The 22,213-nt window shown below is 30.9% G+C and overlaps 1 long non-coding RNA gene and 1 pseudogene across 1 annotated transcript; one reads left to right on the forward strand and one right to left on the reverse strand.

Moving 5' to 3' along the window:
• The first annotated feature begins 8,450 nt into the window (after positions 1-8,450).
• LOC146886099 (uncharacterized) lies at positions 8,451-9,018 on the forward strand. The gene is made up of 2 exons (XR_014994887.1): positions 8,451-8,614; positions 8,780-9,018. It is a non-coding gene; the product is annotated as an uncharacterized LOC146886099 (long non-coding RNA).
• Positions 9,019-20,825: 11,807 nt separating this feature from the next.
• LOC146886100 (uncharacterized) lies at positions 20,826-21,778 on the reverse strand (annotated as a pseudogene).
• Positions 21,779-22,213: the final 435 nt, after the last annotated feature.

Genomic DNA, 22,213 nt, shown 5'->3' on the forward strand with positions numbered 1-22,213 from the left:
ATAAGTATTAGCATTTTAATATATTATTTTTAGTTTTGTATATTTATTTAAATAATATTTGAATATATTTCATCGTAGAGGCAGTAAATCTCATTGAATCCTTTGAAGTCTTCACATAACTCTTCTAAGAAAGCATATCTGCCGTCAAAAGTTGTGCATAATGGCTTTTCGCATCAACCAAACTTTTCTTTTGGGGCTTTTATGCATTGCTTTGCTTTTTTCTTCAGGTAAAGAGAAATAATTGCTTTTCATCTCTTATGCTACATTTTTAATCCATAATTGAATTGAAAAGTGATTTTTTTTTTGTTCTCTTCGTGTTTATAGTGTATTAGTGGAGATTAACTTCTAGATTTTGGATATGCATGACCCAACAAGGTTTTCTTTTTCAAATGAGTTTTAACCTTCTTCTTTTTTTTTTTTTTTTTTTATATATTTGTGGTGATTACAGGATTAGCAGAAGATTGGGATCTCCCAGGAAAAAGCTGCGAAAACTTCAAATGCAGTAGTAACGATAAGTGTATTAGGGACTGTAATAGGAAGGGTTTCAACGGAGGTTCATGTACAGGAGTGTCTCCATGGATGATCGTCTGCTGCTGTAACAAATAACTAGCTTCTTCAACTTCCCATTCAAACTTTGATGAGTCAGATCATGTATTGTATTTTAATTTGATTAATTAATATGAAATTTGAAATTAATGTATTGAGATTTCATCAAAGTTTCAAAAGGGAAAATAAGAAAGTTGAATAACATAAAAAATATCTATATTTTAGATCGAAGATGATTTTAATTTTTTATGTAAATTAAATTTATATTTTGTTGGTGTTTTTTTTTTCATTTGATAAAGTTTTTCAAAAGATCAAACATTAATTCTATCAAAATATTCACACCAATTGCATCAAATTGCACCTATAGCATACAGTTATTTTCAAACAATAGATAAAACCTAAGTATTTAAAGTATTTATCGTTTTCAGACATCACAACCCAGTTCAAATATCCAACACATAAGTCAATTACAAAATAATCTTATAATAACATCCCTAACAGGTTTGTGAGACATGATAGATATTAGCTTTTCCTTACCTAGTATCCTACTTAAACAACTCTATAAATGTCAAACGTCTCTAATTCCACAGGATGCTCTATCTACATATAGAAACATCACAAGAACAATTAGAACATAGCATTATGATCACTGATCAACAGAGACAGACTCATACTAATAAATAAAACGACGCGTGCAAGCGGAAGATGACTTACATGCAACAGAAAACAGAAAAGACCAAAAAAAGAGAGCGAAAACTTAACTTACGCGAATGGATAAACTAGTCGATCTAAATTGAAGAGCTCACCGAGAAGATCAATCCTACCGTCTCAGTTCTTCAATCAGACGACCAAAACACAGAACACTCAGAGAGAAGACAGAGAGCTCTAGAAAAGTGTTTTCTAGAGAGATAGTGTGTTTTAAAATAATGAAACTCGTTTATAACAATTATATTTATACTAAAACTTTTTAATATTAAAATAATCAAGTTTTACTATTTTTCAAATGTTAGAAAATGATTACTCAAATAATACTAATAATAATCAAAATATGAAATAATATAATAATAATTATTAGAGCAATAATAATGACATGTATCTGAATCAAAGAATATTAATAAGAGATATAATACTATTAATAATAAAATTATTATAATAATAATAAATAATAGATAACAAAATAAATGAGGTAAGGAGTAGAAATAACCTAGGTTAAGGCACGCATAGCGCTATCCTTAGAGAGAAAATGCCCCTACTGCACAGGTCTAAACAAATACACAATCATATGTGTTTCAAATCATATGCGTTTCTCTCCCAAGATACAACAACTCGTCAGATCGATCGAGTGCAGTGAAGGATCTCCGAACCTTATGAATACCATTGTCTTAAAGAAAATATAGAGAAGAAAAGAAGAACATTTTTTTAGAAAACTCTAATGTTTGTTGTCTCTATTGTTGTTGTATTTTTCTCCATGTACCTAGGTGGTATTTATAGGTAGAAAAGGGAGACAAAGGAGTAAATATTAATAAGAATATAGCCGTTAGCCATAAAAAACATTAACCTATAAATTAAAGGTCTATAAAAACATGAGTAACAGTAAGTTTTTTTATATTAATTATTTATTTTTTAAATTATATTAAAATATTTCTAACAATCCCCCACATAACTTAAAAATAAAACAAAATATATTATCTTTTAAAACAAAATGTTGTAGTTTAGCGTAAGGAACCTTCCGGGTCTGACCCTTACACCTAGTGCTTATAAACTTCCACACGAGAAAATGTAGAGACTTAATTGCCTTAGCTACATCCCGTGTGACCGAGTTTTAGTAAATAACACATACAATATTGGTGTTCATTATAGGTTCTAATCAGTGGGTGCACGTTTGTGCATGTATCTTGTTTTATGAGTGTCACTTAGAGACTTGCCTATGTCTCACAATGGCGACCCCACCATCACACTCACTAGGTAAACCCTCAAAGGATGGTTTCTGACTCAGACGCCTACAATAATTGTCATTGGATTTGTTAAGAGGTATTTTATAAAATAATGCACATACCTCAACCATTAGGTTTATTAAGAGGTATTTTATAAAATAAGTATAATAATGCACATACCTCAACCTTATTATTGCCACAATTTATAGTACACCTCGCCATAAGAATGAGACATAAATTTTAATCAAATTATTTGGTGTACTTTAGTCAACAACGACTTCGTTGTTACCCATTGAACTCCATTCCATGGGGTCGCCATTCATGTGGAGATGGGTGTCCATTGTTGCAACTAATTTATGGGCTATAATCTCATTCCCCTCGACGACTCAAATACTTGTTGTTGATGCATCAACTATGAGTAATTCAGTTTCTAATATATTTGTCTATCATCCTCATATGTCAATTTCATTGAAATTTTTACTAGGAACTTTAAATATAACAATTTGATTGTCAGGATGCATCAGAAAAATGAATAATTTATGCTTGCATAGTAGATCATGACAACATATTTTTAACATATTTCCATGATAGGACACCTCATCCAAGGTTAAAACATAACCATAACCAACAGTTGATTTTGTCACCAAAATCAATATCCAATTTACATTATCCTTCAATCATCTCAAGAAATTAGACATATTGCCATAACTAGAAGAAACACAAATAATATTACACTAGATGGAAAAACAATGAGGTATATATTCATTCACTTTATAATATATAACCAAGATTTTTTTTATTAACAGGTATGTTAACCATAACAAGACACCCCCACACTTTGAAATATTTTAAATGTAGTTCTTTTTTCTTTCATAATTCATTATCACAATCTTCTATGTTCAAAATATGGCAAGCAAAATATAAAGTTTCATCCGATATAATTTTATAGACAAAAAGCTAGAACTTGAAGCATAACATTTGTTATATCAAATAAAAGCATTTTTTTTTCTTTTGATGCACCATTAAATTAACACCACATGAAAATATTACTTAATGAATAATGCAACAAGTTTCACACAAAAACACTCATTTATACATACATGTATCATAACTTCTTGATTTAATTAATTTTGTACCTCAAAATTTCATACATAATTTGAATGGTCTCTAACCAAAATTTCTCAACTTCTCAACAATTGTAATAGTAGCATGTCATAAATCACAACTTAACATATGTAATAATCAAAGAGAACTTATAAATATTTTATTATAAGATAAATGTACTTAACTCAAACAAATCATCACAAATATATTATTTACCAATCAAAACACATGTCTAGAAATAATAATTCTATTGCACTCGAAAATGACTTTATAACCTTGTAGAGTAGTAAGGAAGTTTCTAAATCCATAAACATGAAAAACATTTAAAAAAAAAAAATCTAGAAGACAAGTTTAATTTTTACTTCACCATCCCTTCAATTTATGATATGAAGATTTTTTTTTAATCATCACATACATGATCATAAGCATGATGTCAATTAATTCATTTTAATTTCATGTCATAAACAATAATTTTGAATTCATAAATTTGATAAAGATTATATTTATTATCAATCATTTTTCTTTTCATATCAATATCAAGATAATTTTTTTTTCATTTGCAAATGCAAAGCTTCACAACTCAATGATATTTTTAGTATGACAAACATTACTCAATTATTTTCATACAAAACACTTAAAATATATACATGATATAGAACATCTTTATCAATGGTAAGAGTAGACAATATTAAAGCATAAATTAATATAACAACAAAAACATTAGCTATAGACATCACAAAAAATTATTCAATGAGAAAGAATTTTATTTATCCATAATTTCATTGATTGTTACCAACAAAAATAAAAACAATTATATACATAAATTTTTAGGCTTATTTGAGACTGATTTAATTATAACTATAACAAACACATTAGTTCAAAACAAGTGTTTTCAGTCTTCCCCTTTATATTGTTTTTAATTTTAGAAATGAATACAAACGAGTAATCAAAAATAGAAATAACAAGAATTTTTCTATCTAAGAATGTTAGAAAATGATTACTCAAATATACTAGTAATAATCAAAATATGAAATAATATAATAATAATTATTAGAGCAATAATAATGATGACATGTATCTGAATCAAAGAATATTAATCAGAGATATAATACTATTAATAATAAAATTATTTTAATAATAATAAAAAATATATAAAAAATAAATGAGGTAAGGAGTTAGAGATGGCAAATAAACCCATTCCGTGGGTATTGCCCGAACCCGTCCCCGTTTTGATGGGGAATTCTCGCATTGACTGGGTATGGGTATGAGTATGGGGAATCCTCGACTTTTTTAATTGGGTATGAAGATGGGTATGGGGATGTACATATCCCCGCCATAATACCCGTCCCCGCCATATTTCCGTCCTCGTTTAAATTATTAAAATATTCACAATTAATGAAGTAACCCTATATATATATATATATATATATATATATATATATATATATATATCGCATTGACTGGGTATGGGTATGAGTATGGGGAATCCTCGATTTTTCAATTGGGTATGGAGATGGGTATGTGGATGTACATATCCCCGCCATAATACCCGTCCCCGCCATATTTCCGTCCTCGTTTAAATTATTAAAATATTCACAATTAATGAAGTAACCCTATATATATATATATATATATATATATATATATATATATATATATATATATATATATATATATACACACACACTTTTTATTTCTTCTAATTATTTGATTTGTCATGAAATGCATTCGTATCTCCAATATATTTTTCATCTTATCATAACCTTTATATAATTATGTTAAAATGATGTATGTCAATTTAAAACTTTTTATGTCTCATATTTGAATATTTCTATTTTTTTTAATATTTTAATTTATTGTATATTTTCTTTCACATGAATATGTTTAATACACTCAATTTAAGTGTTTAATAGCATAAACCTTTCATTTACTAGGTAATATAAAAAAAATTCTTTAGTTATTATTATTAATGTTTGTTTCATTTAAAGAACTATTTTGTTTCGCTAAAACAATTTTCGTTCTTTCTCAATCATTGAGTATATATATTGATATTTAAAACGTTTTCTTAGATCTCTAAGGTATTTTTGATCTTATCATACCCTTAATTATACATTTATTTTTTTCTTTGTGCGCTTTCTTTCAATAGTTTTTCAAATTGTTTCTCAGACACACATGTGTTAATTTTTTAATATTTTTACTTGTTGTTTATGTTCATCATGTAGAATACTATTTCAATATATTTTATCTAATTTATTTTCTAACTCATTATCAATCTTACTGTAATTTTTACACTATAATTGTATAAATAACTTTTATTTACTATAATATAAAAATGTAATGTAATTGCCATGAATTTTTTTTATCACTATCCAACATATATTAGAGTTCAAAAGATACAAGATCTATGTCAAAATTTTATTGTTATGTTTATTATTTTTTCTTTGCGTCATTTTGATTAAGTGATGTATTATCATTTTTATTAGTGCATAAAAAAGAGATTCATTATAATTTAAAAAATTAAAGTAAACAAACATTTAAAATATATTTTAATTTCAATATTTTTTTTTCCTTTTATATTTTTTTAAAAATATTTTTAAAATTTATCAACTAGGTTTCATTAATGTTTGTAGTTTGCAAATTTAATAAATATTTTGGTTCTCATAAAATTTTATTTGGTATTCTAATCTAAAATGTAAATAATTATAATTTATTTCAAAGTATTTGATATCGAAAAAACAATCATCCTCCTAATATTGAATGTTTGATAATATTATGTTCCTTTACCGTAATTTTTTATTATTTTATAAAAATTAATTAAAATTAATATTGAAGTAGTAAGAAACGGGTATGGGTATGAGTACGAGATTATACCCGTTACCAGGTGGGGATGAGGATGAGACAAAAATTTGATACCCGTTGGGTTTGGGTATGGGGATGAGGATGAATTTTTTCTATGGGGATGGGTATGGGATAGCGAAATCCGTCCCCACCCCGCCCTGTTGCCATCCCTATAAGGAGTAGAAATAGCATGGGTTGAGACACATATAACGCTATCCTTAGAGAGAAAACGTCCCTACTACACATGGCTAAACAAATACACAATCATATGTGTTTCAAATCATATGCGTTTCTCTCCCAAGATACAACAACCCGTCAGATCGATCGAGTGTAGTGAAGGATCCGATCGAGTGTAGTGAAGGATCTCTGAAACTTATGAACACCACTGTCTTAAAGATAATATAGAGAAGAAAAGAAGAATTTTTTTTTTAGGAAACTCTAGTGTTTGTTGTCTCTGTTGAAAATAGATTCATATTCAAAGGGTGCATAACCGCATGGATAAGCTCACACTAACCCGTCAATTTGGGATTCAATTCGATTCCGAGGTATCGGGAAGGAATTGGAATGTAATAATATCGATTCATCCAGATACAAAAGAAAGGGTTCTCTATTGATTCAAACGCTCTACCTACGAGATAGGGATAGAGAAAGAGGAAAAAACCGAAGATTTCACATAGTACTTTTGATTGAAAAATCGATCTGATTTTTTTCGTACTTTTCGCTCAATGATGAAATGGGTCAGATTCTACAAGACCAAACCTTGTGGGAGTTAACGAATGATGAAAGAAAAGAAAAAAAGAAAGTAAATAAAAATGCAGTAGAAGAGTCCTGATTCCAAACGAAAAAATGAAAACTTGATTGAAAATGATCTTTTTGATTTTGAAGAATGGGGCAAAAGGATTGATCGCAAAAGATTTCTTGTTCTTATTAGAAGATCGTGATTGGATCCACATATATTTGGTAAAAAGAAAGAAAGAAATCTTCTTCTTTGAGAATAATAAAAAGGAAAGTGTTCAATTGGAATATGAAAACGTGACTGAATTGGTCCTAGTTACTCTTCGGAACGGAATAGAAGAAGGGGAGAGATTCTCGAATCGAACTAGGAAACGAATCCAATTACTTAAAAAAAAAATTGAACGAGGAGCCATATGAAGTGAAAATCCATGCACCTAGGTGGTATTTATAGGTAAAAAAATTAAGATAAAAGAGTAGATAATAATAAGAATATAGTTGTTAACCTTACAAAACATTAACTCATAAATTAAAGGATTATAAAAATATAAGTAACATTAAGTTTTTTTATTTTAATTATTTATTTTTTAAATTATATTAAAATATATCTAACATAAACCCCTGTCAATTCTAAAATACTATTATCTAAGATTTTACACTAATAATATGACAAAAATAATATGACGCATACAAGCAAAAGAGGGTTTACATGTAACAGAAAACCGAAAAGACAAAAAAAGAGAGGGAAAACTTAACTTACGTGAATGAAGAAACTGATCGGCTTAAATTGAAGAGTTCACCAAGAGGATCAATGCTACAGTCTCGGCTCTTCAATTAGACGACCAGAAAAACATAACACTTAGGGAGAAGACAGAGAACTCTAGAAAAGTGTTTTCTAGAGAGATAGTGTGCTTTAAAATAATGAAACTCATTTATAATAATTTTATTTATACTAAAACTTTTTAATATTAAAATAATCAAGTTTCACAAATTTTAAACCACTCTCAATTCTAAAATACCATTATCTAAGATTTTATACTGATCGATAAAAACTAATATTTCTTTTACACATTAATATTATTAGATAATTTTTAATTTAATATGTTCGCAAAAAATAAAAATACTTCTTGAAACGTATAGAATAATAATTAATCACAATCATAAACAGTCATAAAAGAAATTATTAATTAGTAATGAAAATATTTAATTGAAAACTTTTAACTGAAAATTTATTTTCTAACCAAAATTTATTTTTTAATTTATGTCCAATAAGCTATAAGGAGTAGTAGTGCATGATAATCCTGAAGAGCCTTTATATATGGTGAGTGGACTATGAAACCTTCATCTCACCCGCAAAAGAAAAAATCAAACTGAGAAATAAAATTCTGTTGAAATGGCTTCTCGCTTCTCTCATCCGTTTCTCTTCAGTCTTTTGTTCGCTGCTTTAGTTCTGATAGCAGGTAACTGGAAAAAAAAAAAAAACAAATTAATTTCATTTTTCCAATTTAGTATCCTTGGTTCTTGTTTTTCTTTTTTTGTTTTTCTAAAATGAAAGCACATATAAATGAATAGATTGTTATGAAATTTACGGTGAAATTGATAATGTTATGGTGATCTGAACGCAGGAACAAGAACAGTAGCAGGAACAAGAACATTAGCAGGAACCGCCGACAAAGGACCTCTGTTATTCTGCTTCGAGCTTTGCTATCCAGGCTGCCATGATGAATGTTTAAAAAGGGGGTATAAGGAGGGTTTCTGTTTTCAAGAAAATGCTGATTATTCCTGTTGTTGTAGAGGAAAATGATACCTGTGCCTATTTTATAAAACCTTAATAAAATTCAGTTTTTGATATATTTTTTTTTAATTTTATTCTGTTTTATTTTCATGTGGAATATTATTTAAGACTTTTAAGTTTAAGATCAAATTTTGGAATCATTTAAACGACTAGAGTAAAACATTTGAAAATTATATAAAATAAATGGAATCTTGGAATTATTTGAATAATCATAAAAAGGAAGAAAATTATAATTGTTCATGCATAAAGTATAGAAAAAATGATTTTTTACTACTAAATTTTGACAATTTTCTCTTACAATCTTAGGTGGCATTTTTTAAGTGGTTCACTAGTTTTTCATTTTCTTATTCTCAATATTCCAAAATCACTTAGAAGATGACACTTCGTGTTGTAAGAAAAAATTATTAAAATTTAGTATTTAAAATATCATTGTTCTAAAGTATAAACATAACACTTTTTTTATTTATCAGCCATGATAAATAATTGTTCATAGCATAAGGTATAAATTCGTGATAAAATTACATTACACTCATAAGCAAAAAATAAATATTATGAAACGAAAAACTAAGTAAATATATTGATGGAAAATAGTAAAACCAATGCACCACTAAATAACTCAATAATAAAATTCATTTGCATATCACTAGATTTATCGTTAGTTAATTATGTTTCATTCCAAAAAAAAAAAAACCTTTAAAATACGTTATTGGATTTTATAAATCATTGGTTTCGTAGATTTAGTATTAACTTTCTTTGGCCTACCCCTACTAGGTTTTTTTATAGTTTAAACTGGCTTATCATCCTCTTTAGTATTAGAATCATTCCTTTCATCAAGCATATTAGTCCATTTAGAAGCTATAAAGTGAATTACTACAAAGTTAAAGAACTAAGAACTGCCTCAAAATTACTTTGAGGTGAATTGAGATGTAAACCTTGCAAACTATTGATAATAGGAGTGACATCCTCCCAAGGAGGCATATCAACCAAGGAATTAGTATCTATTGGCACACCACCACCAATAGAAACATTTAGAGTCTTAACAATAAAAGATCCTTGCATAACACAAACATTATAATGATTTGACTCAGTCTATGAGTGAGCAATAAATAGCACCACAAAAGAGTGCACCATAATAGGCTGAACTATAGGCTTCAACACAAGCTGCCCCACATGATTCACTATAGGGTCAATCATAGAAAGCACAAGATCCACCACAAGCTCCAGCATGGGATCCACAATAGCCTCCACGGGCTTTAAAGTCGAACCTAGAGAGTCCTTATTCCAATCCTAGGCACCCACCACCTTAGGACGATAAAGTTGTTATATATTTGCCCAAATATTTTCTCCCTAGTAGAAATTACATTGATATCTTGTTGTAACTATCTACAATTAGATAGATCATGGCCAATCATTTTACAATTTGAACAATAAAAAGATATTTTTTTCATACTCCATATCAACAATAAACATAAATCTAGGCATTTCCACCAAAATTTTATTAGGTAAATCAGATAACAAATCAACATCAACCAAAACATATGTAAAGAAACCTCGAGACTTATTCTTAGTGTAATCATCTAAAGATAAGGGTGTGCCAATGTCATGCCCAATTGATAATATGGCCTTTGACTGCCATGTATGTGCACCCAAGATTGGGTTTTTCTGAGCTTCGTAAAAGCCGAAACAAAATCTTTAGTCTAAGAAAAAACACAAAGGATTCCAGGAGATAAATTTAAAACTCCAACCACCAAAACCCTTCTCATATCTTCGAGGGAAGAAAATGAAAATTAATAGAACTCTTTGCAATGAGGAATTATTTTCCATTGACCCAAATGTTTCTAGTCAACAAAGATCTAAATTTATGAGAGGTTTATAGCCCTTTTTTTTAACAAAATACGTCCATGCAAATGATTTTTGCACTTCTCCAGACCAAAAACATAAACTTCTTCAACAATTTGCACCAAGACCATATCCCCCTTTATGCAAGGAGAATGTAATTGTGATAAAGGAATAACACAAGCATTATTAAAAACCTAGGCAAATGTATGTTTTTATGCCCACACATTCAAAGAAAATGTAGAGGGAGATGTTTTTTCCTGATCATGATCTTGTAAGCAACCCAAATGAATTTAAAACCTCGAAGAAGAAGAAGAATACATACATATCCCTCAAACCACCCATGCTCTAAATTTTGGAAAAGCACCAACGACAAAGCAACCACCCGCCCAACGAAACCAACACTGCCCATAAAATGTTGCATCCAATATTTACATAATGTTTACACAATTACACATGTTACAATGTGTGAGAACTCTCCCATCTCCTTCTCACCACCTAATATATTAGTGTATGTGACGTATATCATCAATGAGGAGAGATATATTAGCACATAGTTGTCGATACTTAATACACAACTCAAACAATGATTCACATATCATCCATATGTATGACCTCAAATTCATACAAATTCAATCAATCTTGATAAGCATTGTAAAACATTATAATCCATTCAAATAAAATCACCAATCAAACAAATATAAACATTTATAATTGTTTTGTATTTATAAAATCTGTAACATCCCGTCAGGATATTACGGATTTTAAATAAAATAAAGAAAATAAATAATAACGTCGCATTTAATAATACCTCATTTCCCAAAATGTGAGAAATTTAAACTTTTATAAATGCAATTGATAAAAGTAAAATCCATAATTACAAAAGTGGAATAATCCAAAAATGTCTCAAAAGAGTTTGCAACTTATTTCCAATAACAAAAAATATATATAAAGATAAAACTCCCAAGCTATCCCCTCTCTGCAGCTAAGCTTCACCAGAACCACCTGCATCAACATCATCTGCTCACGTGTACCGCGTACACGATCATCGCCAATCACAAGCAGATAGGGTGAGCTTAACAGATAAAACATATAAAATGGCATACACACATTCATCCCAAAAGGATTCCATCTTTTAAATTCATACTACCTGGTCACAACCAGGTTATTTGTGTTCTACATCTTCTAGTGAATGCTTCAAGATGACTTGCTGTCATACCTATCGGCCACAACCGATAGAGCACGTGCGGGAACCATTGCTACGGATCATACATCGTAACGCCAGGTGGAGTTCCCAAATGCGAACATAGTTCGCAACGTCCCAAGACTACCAAACTCGTTAACCAACTACTAAGGAGGGCAATCTATCTGGACCCATCCGTACTGGCCACAACCAGCACACTCACACCGGCAACACTCGCCAACCCGAGCCACAAATCAAGGGTTCATCATGTTCATCTGCATCCCGAGTCACAACTCAAGAGATGTTATTCCGAGCCACAACTTAAGGAATACCACGTGCTTAACCCCTATCCCAAGCCACAACTCAAGGGATACATTTCGAGCCACAACTCAAGGAAAACCCGCAATCCCACCTTTGAAGCATCACCAAAAGCCTCGTAGATCACGCCTACAGAATCAACAACACCAATACTGTTGCAGTAAAATCGTCTGGCAGGGGACACGTACTGCCAGGCACTACCCGCTTCCAAACCGCCTGGAAGGTATGATGAGTCGAACCTTAACTCACATTCAATACTTAAATTTTGGGAATTTAATATTATTTTTGCACTTAAAAATTTGATATTAGTTGCATCAAATTTATTATTGGATATTCTTGAGTTTAATAATGCAACTGTAATTTAATTTAGGTCCACAAGAGTGTAAATAATGAATATTTTAATTCATATATTAAGTCCCGAAAATAAGAATTTTGGAGAGAATTAGTTCAGATACTAAATGCACCCCCAATTCTCATGTTTACACCCCTTTTTTTTTCCAATTGGAATCTCTATTTCTAAAAAAACATTCCCGGAGCTAACTGCACCATTGTTTTCAGGTTTATACCCCCTCCTACAATTGGACTTTACATTTCTTTTCTGCACCTCTTCTTTTTACTAATTTACACCACTAATATCACTTAACTCCAGTCCACCATATTGCGCTACGTGACAATCCTCCACTTACTAAATTAACCAATCAAAGCTTGCCACGTCCTCAATCCCCCACTCACTAAAATAACCACTCATAGTTTGCCACATCATCAATCCTCCATTAACTCAAATCATCAATCAAAACATGCCACCTCATCACTCTCTCTCTCTTTCACACAACCAAAACCCTAACCCTAATGTCCTTCTCCCTCTCCATCACTCTTCCGCCGCCGACATCCCCCATGGCCGCCATGAACCAGTCCGGCCACCGCTGCTCACACCGGAACACAGCCACCGTGATGCGTTATCCCCGGAAAACATCATCACCGCTGTTGCACCGATGGTTCGCGATTGCATCGTCTTCTCGCGCGTCCCGCAGCCACCACCGCACCGTGACAACACTCGCATGGACGACGGCCACCATCTTCTACAACTCTTGCGCCTCCACCGGCCTCCGTCGTGCCTCTATCGCACCTCCATCGCGCCTCCATCGTTTCACCATGTGCGAACCAATCTTCGTGATTCATAGAACCACCGTGCCTACCGCCTCCAACCACCGTCTCTGCTGCGTCTTGACTCCCCTCCACGTCGTCCCTCTGCCAGCATCTGCCATCGCAGTACCTCTCATCGTGACCACCATTTATTTTTCTCCTCACTTTCACGCTGTTGTCGCGCCTGCAAGGAGACGAACACAATCGCGAATCTGCACGCGAGTAAAATCGTCACAGATCTACAACAGTTCGAAAAAGACTAAACACCACCACCCTATCACCGTGCGCGTCGTCGGAAGTGCATTCGCAGTCATCGCGAATCATCTGCGGTTGTCCGATCAGTCCTCCTTGCAGCGATCGTCAACCATGGAAGAAACTCACATGGGAAACCCTAATTTCGGAAGGGAAACTAATTTGGGAGAGACTGCTCTGACACATGGCAACCTCTCACTGAACAATCAAAGAGTCAACAATGGTCAACTCTGGGCAAGGGCGGTCAACAATTGTTCAATAGGCTATTTTACACTATATCTGGCAGGTGGTACCTCTATAGAATCGTCTGGCGGTAGGTCATCGCCAACTAGACAATTTCTGGAAATTCCCAAAAACAATAAATTAAAAGGAATAAAATATCAATCATGTTCATACCAATTCAGCATACTAATCAGAATTAATTTAATCGATGCATGAAATTACCCTATTTAGCATACCAATCAAATTTAAATTAAAGTTAACGCGTAAAGCTCCCCTAACTTGGATTCCTTTGCCAAATTTGAAAATTGCAATCTCTTCCCTTGATCACTAAAAGTTTTCCTTGGTTCTTTTCAATTCAACTCCATAAACCTCGTTCAAACCTCACCACTCTACCCTTGATCACTAAAAGTTTTCCTTGGTTCTTTTCAATTCAACTCCATAAACCTCGTTCAAACCTCACCACTCTAACCATATTTGTGTCCTATTTTCTGAGTGCTATTTCAGCTTTGCAAAACCCTCTCCTAACCTAATTTCTTGCCTTACCAATAAGTAATTACCAAAAACGAAATTTAAGTTTTTTTTAATGGTAATGTTTATTATCATTCATTACTCCTTTATGGTCCGTTTTTCAGCCATCATTGGCTGCCTATGCATCTAAGTTTTCCTTCAACTCTTCACATTCAAGCCAAAACTAAGTTTGGCAAGAATAAAGTTTAATTTGGCTTCTCTAAGACTTGAACCCACAACCATGCCAATACCAAGTCAATGCTAAACCGTCAAACCAATTCATGTTTCTTATTAACTAATATAATTCACATATTATATTATTCGACAACATAATTACACATATTATTAAAACAATAATAATTAATTAACACATAAATGGCATATACAAGACTTGAACCCAAGTCAAGTCCTCTCACATAATTAAGTACTCTCAACCACTTAAGTTAGTACTTTTTCACACCATAACAACCAGCATTAAATGTCATAAAGGCTCCCACTACCCGCATTTATTAATTATTTATTTATTTAATTAATTAAATTTCATGGGTCTTACAAAATAAAAAAATATTCAATAAAAATACTAGAAGAAAGAAAGAAAAAAAATTGGTGTGCTAGGCCATGTTTGGGTTGACATGTCAGGTAAAGAAAGGAACTTTTTTTCCACAAGCATATTATTAGGGTGATATTGTGCAGACATTATCTTGACATGTCATCAAAATATGACTGTTGATGCAACTTGTGGTGAAACTTTGAGTGAAGGCTAATGTATAGCATATGGTCGAGGTCGTGTTGCATTAGCCTAGATCATGTCATACTAGTCATGTTACACCAGTTGAGATTAATCATACTAATTAACCAACATCATCACGAACTACATTTAAGGCTAATAATGCATCAATCTAACGTTATATGATATAGAAGTTAATGTGATTTCCATGTGTTACATATTCTTAAAATAGAGATAACATATTTGAATTAGGCTCGTTCAGACAAGGGCCCATGAGAAAAAGGTATATAAGGAAAGTCAATCACTAGGTAAGGTAAGATGTCTTTGATAACACATTCATATAATATTTTGTATGACTTGTTGACTCCAGCATCAAAGTCTTTTCATGTACCACACTTTAAGTCAAACAAAGAAGTAAGGAAGGACAGAACATCCTGGATGAAAAGGTAAGGAGGGAGAGAACATCCTGGATGAAAAGGTAAAGAGGGAGGGAACATCTTGGAAGAAGAAGTAAGAAGAGAACATCTTAAATAAATAGGCAGGAGAAGTTAGGGTCTTGTGGGGACATCTTTCTCACACACTGAAAACAATTAGCTTGAGCAAAAATATGTTCGTTTAAAAGAAAATTAGGTAGAAACTAGGGTGAGTTGTAGTGTTATTTTCTCTTAAGTGAAAAAATCCTTCACTTAAGCAAAAAGTATGGCTAAGAACAACGTTATTTTTAATTCTGTTTTCACTTGAGTGAAAATGAGACATTGAGTAAGATTTGGATATTTGTTCCATTTTTGCTTACATACAAATATCAGAAAGATCAACCTCACCACAAAATCAAACAATTTTTAAAAGATCTTTAAAAAACATTTTAATCACACAACTTTCAAACGATTCAGAATAATCAATCCTAACCATGATTAATTCAAGTATCATTCGTTCAACTATACAAATCTCAACTCAAACATTAAAAGCAAGTTCAATTAACATTTTGACCAATAAAACTAATCATGCATCCAATCAATCTCTATTCTCAAAATTAACTAAAAATCAACTATCCAAATTTCATCAACACAAACTACATTTCTCAAACCAGACAATGTGAACACATCATTCATACAAAATATAGAACATGCAAACCAACTATGTCATCCATCAATCATCTAATTCAACTACACAAAAATGCAAAGATTTTTAACAGTTATTGGGTTTGGTGACCATGTCACCTCCGCGTTCAAATCATCTAACCTAATGTTCTATCAAAAAATAAATAGTTTTACTAACCTGAAAATGCTTATGTTCAAAGAAAATATTACAAATCCAAAGTAGAAAAGCTACTCAAAACTTAGAGAACTAGAGAAAGGTATCCAAACATAGAGAAAGGTATCCAAACATAGTAGAAATTCAATATATAGTAAAAAAAAAGTTAAAATGATTACTTTTCTCAATTGACATCACTAAGATTGATGATAAAATTGTAAAAAAAAAAGTAAGAAGATAAAAAATCTATAGAATAAATAGAAATTTACTTTGTTTGAAATTCTAATTGAATAAAAATGTTCCTTAATTACAGTTGGGTGCAATTAAATTTTGAAAGAGAAGAAGACTGGAAACAGAGACTTAGATAGAAGGGTAAAAGGAGAGAAAGAGAACAAGTACAGAGAAAGAAATGAGAAATGAAGAGAGGTGAGGGTTTTAGAACTAGAATTACTGTAACAAAATAGCCGCAAGCTTTAACTCATAATTAATGTTATTTTTTATTTATTTATTTTGTAAGTCTGAATCCAAGCAGAAGATAAGAAGCATGTACTAAATCTTTTGTCGAAGAAAAATTGCAAAGACATCTAGTAGACAAGTTTCAAAACCAAAACTTTTCTCATGTCCTCTAAGAAGGAAAAAGCAAACTCAAAATCCCTTTCGAAAAGGTATGACCTTCCAAGAAAGGAGTTCAAAATAGCATCCAAATTTGTGCAAACGTCTCCTTTTGACATAATTAGCTTCTCATGAAAGTGATATTTGCAGTTCTCCAAACCAGCAAAAATAAATTTCGTCAATGATTTCGACAAAAACCATATATCCCTAAATATAAAGGGCAAATACTTGGTTAAGAGGGATATTGCAGGCTTACGAAAAGGAACATTTTTTTTACCATAGCCACCTGAGATGCCTTAGAAATAAAATCATCAGACCAACCACAACAGAGAAACCCACCAAAAATATAGCAAGAACCTCAAAGACGCAAACCGACAAACACCTGAAGTGCGTTAAAAGCGCTAAGCCTAAGCACGAGGGTTAAGCGTAACGAGAAACAAAATAGCCACAAGAAAGTCAAAGACAGATATCAGAAGCACTTCCTCCCAAAGAAAGGGGACAAAAACAACGAAAGGACAGAAAAGGCACATCAAAACGCACGAGAAAAGCAGTTATCAACAACTCAACAAAGACACAAACACCAAGTAGGCGAGCGAATCGCTAAGCGTAGAGCATTTTGGCTTAGCGTGACGCCTAGAGATAACTAAAAACGCATAAAAAACCTGCCTTAAAACGAGAACTGCACTACGGAACCGGAAACGCCAGTCCAAGAAGAAGCAAGAACAGCCAAAAGACAAACACTTGGTGTGCAGAAATATCCCAATTATACTACCGTCAACAAAAAGTGAACAAAATTTACTCATATTCCTCTTTTGAATTCCAGGTTCCAACCAGGTTTACTTACACAAGGGGTTTGGGTTGGTTTATATTTACAACAAAAACTTCTAATTCATCGTTGATGTACATGATTAATTCATACTATATCCCTATTTTATAAAACTTCAATAAAATGTGTGTTTCAGTTCAGTTTTTTAATGTATATTTGTTTATTTTTAGATTTTTTTATCAAAATATGAAATATTATTTAAGAAATTTAAATTAAAAAAATTGAAATTGTCATTTAAACATATAAATGATACGTGAGTGAGAGAGTTAGAAAGTTGAAAATTATAAAAAACAAATAGAACTAGTGTAAGTGATTAAAATGAGTGTCAAAAGAGTCACATGCTTTAATTCGCAGGCATAAATAAGTAATATATAACAAAGTTGGTGAACAATGGACGGATTTTTGTTTAATAATTTACAAATAATATTAATTTAAAGAAATTTTGAATCATTATAAGTATAGAATAAGTATTTTTGAAGATATATTCTTATTAACATGATTTTTTTTATTGATATTGTTTTATAGAATGAACCTAAAGTTTAAAAACACACCTACCTATTTTTATTATGATTAGAATTTCAAGTTACTGAAAGAAAATCATGACAATATGAAAAGATTAATTTAGTTTCTAATATTATTTATATTCTACGATAGTAGGAACATATAAAGCTAATGCGAAAAAATAATAAAAAATAACTTCCGGTCAATGTCATTGTCATGAGAATCTTTTAATATGCTTTTTAATTTCAAACTCTAATTCTTTAAACTCTGATTTCTCAACATTTGAAATTTATAGAGTTCTCTGTCTATATCTATAGAGTAATCACCACAATAAATTGTTGCCATGATAGGATTAAGGTATGAAAATTTACGCAACAATTATAAATTTGTTTGACAAATAGATCATATTTATGGAACTAATTGATAATGTGAATATCTAATGTTATCTCACATATTTGAGAAATTGTCAACATTTTCTCACTAGTTCATTTATCTCATAATCAATCAATACAAGAAACTAAATATAAGGATTATGGTAACAGATCCTAACAAAATTGAGTATTATCGCTCATGTATCCCAATATATTAAGTTTCTCATCAAAGACTCTTAACTATAATGAATAAAGCATAAGTTGATTCTGGGTCAAATGAAAATTTTCAAAATAAAAACAAACATGTGTATAAGAAAATGAGAAAAAAAATTGAATAAGAGTTTTACCAAAGTAAAATTAATCATTGTCACGACATGGAACCAAATCCCATTTGCGCTAAATGATCCTTAAAATTCTTTAATGACATGCCTTTAGTCAAAGGATCAACAATTATCAACTCAATGCTAATATGCTCAATGACCATTTAACACGTTCTCTTATGACTAGATATTTAGTGTCAATGTGCTTACTTTAACTTCCAATTATATTATTCTTAGCCAAAAATAGCGCAATAAAGTTATCACAATAGCCTAACAATTGAATCTATAATTCTAACCCAAATATAAAACTCTTCAACCATACACCATGTGAGGTAACCTCGAAAAAAGAGACAAACTTAGCTTCCATAGTGGAAGTAGCATTCAAAGTCTCATTTTTGCTACTCCAAGTATATCTCCACTAGTTAGCATAAAAATATAACCAAATGGTGATTTTCTTAGTATCAACACAACCAACAAAGTCTAAATAAGAGTGGCCTATCACCTCCAAATATCAGTTCATATGTATAAAAGCATGAAATCCTTTGTTCTCTGAAGATATCTCATTACCTTTTTTGCGGCTTTCTAGTGGTGTGAAGCTTATTTCAAACCATAGATGGATTTATTAAGCTTACAAACTAAGTGCTCACTATCACTAGAGAGTAATCCTTTAGTTTGTTTCATGATCACTTTTGGCTCCAATGTTATAATCTGACTCTTGTAAATACTTAATAATCACTAGAAATTGTTGATCTTTTTATTCTTGTAGATTTTCTTAATGTTGCTTTACTACCTTGATGAGAAACTTCTTGTTCAACTTGTTCCTCAACAACTTGATCTATCACCAACAACTTGTGGAATTCGAATAACTGGTTGTCTAATACGCTTTCGAACTAAAAGAGTATGAATGAATATCATCTTATCATTTGATGTAGAGGGTTGAACTTCATTATGATTATTTTTAACTAAACCACTCTTACTAATTAAGTCATTTACAAGAAACTTTACATTCCTTGATTCCACAATTCTAGTGCTGTGAGATAGACAATAAGAAACTCTAATGCTTGCACTTTTCAACATATCCAATGAAATACCAATTAATTCGTCGGAAATCCTTGTAACAACTTTTTGGACTTGTTATTTTGCTTACCCTTTATGCAATCCACACAAGTATCAAAATCAGAAAAATCTAAAGTATTAAGTACTGAATCATTTACTAATCGCTTGATTCTCTAATTGGATATATATCTCAATCTTCAGTGCAATAAAGGAATTGTTAATCACAACACATCGCTTTAACCCAATAAAAACATGCATTGAACTATAAGCATTATAATTTTGTAATTTAATAGAGTAAAGACCATCAAATAGTTTACCAAAGCCAATAACTTTCGATTTATTCATTAAAGCAGAACCATAGTCCATAAAAGTAAAGAAAAACACCCAAATGTGCAATTCATGAAATAGAAATTAAGTTGTTACGAAAAGTAGGAACATAAAAGACTTTTCCTAAGCACAAAAATAAAACCATTAATTAAAACTACATTTCATGTTCTAATGGCTTCCACATGTGAACTCATCTTGCTTTGTAAATAAATGTAATGTTCCCATTCGTCTCCTTAGGTTTTGCATACCTTGTATGGTATTATAAACATGGATTGTAGATCCAGAATCAATTCACCATGTGTACCATGTGTTATGATTAATACTAGTCATATTAGATTCATAACAAACAAAAGCAAAATAATTACATTTCTTCTCTTAGTCAATTCTTAAACTTTGGGTAACCCTTCTTCATGTGTTCTTTCTTTTACAAAAGAAAACACTTGGACTCCTTCTTTATAATTGGCTTAGCAAACATTTTTCGTTCTAATTAACCTGGTTCTTTTTATTCTTAAGAGAAGTAGTTAAGTTCGCCATTTCATCTTCCTCCATTAGTAATCTTTCTTCTTCTTGAACACACATGGTCAACAATGTATTAATAAACCATTTATCCTTATGTGTGTTAAATGAAAAGTTAAAAGGAGAATATTTATGAAATACAAAAAATATAATTTACTAGAAAGGAATCAAACATGGTAACCTCCAAGGCTTTTGGTTGAGCCATAATGTCTCTTATGTTCAAAATATGATCAAACATTTCCTTAATTCCAATGACCTTTAAGGATAAAAAAAAATTGCATGATAATAGTGTTGGCAAGAGATTTAAAAAATGTGATGAATTGTTCATCAATAGTCTTTATTAAATATCTTACATTGTCATATTGATCAACAGAACCCCTAATTCTGACAAAAAAATTGGTCTTTATGAATGTAACAAGAGACAATCTGACCTATCTCACTATCTCAGTTTTCATAAAGATCAACAACATCTTGAGTGTTGGTCCCATTAATAACCATGTTTCTAGTTCTCTAATAGCATTCTCAATGTCCATCAAACCCCCCAAATGGAGAAGAACTTTCTCCTTCCAAAACTTATAATTATCCCTTTTTAATTTTTTTAGTTTGGGAATACCACAATCGATATTAGAAATATTCACAGATTGAGAAATTAAAATTTTTAAAATACATGCTTATAATAATAATTTGAGACTATAATAAACACATAAACATCATGTCTATGGGCTAAGTCTTACCCAATTAGATTCATATAACTAAATGATAAACCTATTAAACTATGTCCCTTTTTTTCAATTCATGTGGGAAATTTAAGAAATATAATCCAATATTTCAATCTAATTAAGTACAGAGATGTTTACCCATGTAAACATGTTTTTCATCAATGAATGACATAAAATTTATGTGGGATAAAGTCTTAGCCAATTAGACTCATATAACTAAATAATAAAATTATTATACTATGTTCCTTCTCTTAATCCTTGTGAGAAATTTAAGAAATATAATCTAATTTCATCCTCATTAATGATAAATATGTTTACCAATGTAAGCATGTTTTTAATACATGAATATAGTGACATAAATTTTGCATATGGACTAAAGTCTAACTCAATTAGACTTCAGACTAAATCATAAAACTATTAGACTATGTTCTTCTCTAAATTCTTGTGGGAAATTTAAGAATTATAATTCAATATTTCATCCTAATTAACCATAGAGATGTAAGAAAATTTTTGTGAGTAATCATTACATCACATATAATTACCAATCATGAATTCATGTTTATTATATGATTATAAA

This window comes from Vigna unguiculata, chromosome 5 (genome assembly GCF_037176805.1).
Source record: "Vigna unguiculata cultivar grain cowpea cultivar isolate G323 ecotype 2 chromosome 5, ASM3717680v1, whole genome shotgun sequence".
Lineage (NCBI taxonomy): Eukaryota > Viridiplantae > Streptophyta > Magnoliopsida > Fabales > Fabaceae > Vigna > Vigna unguiculata.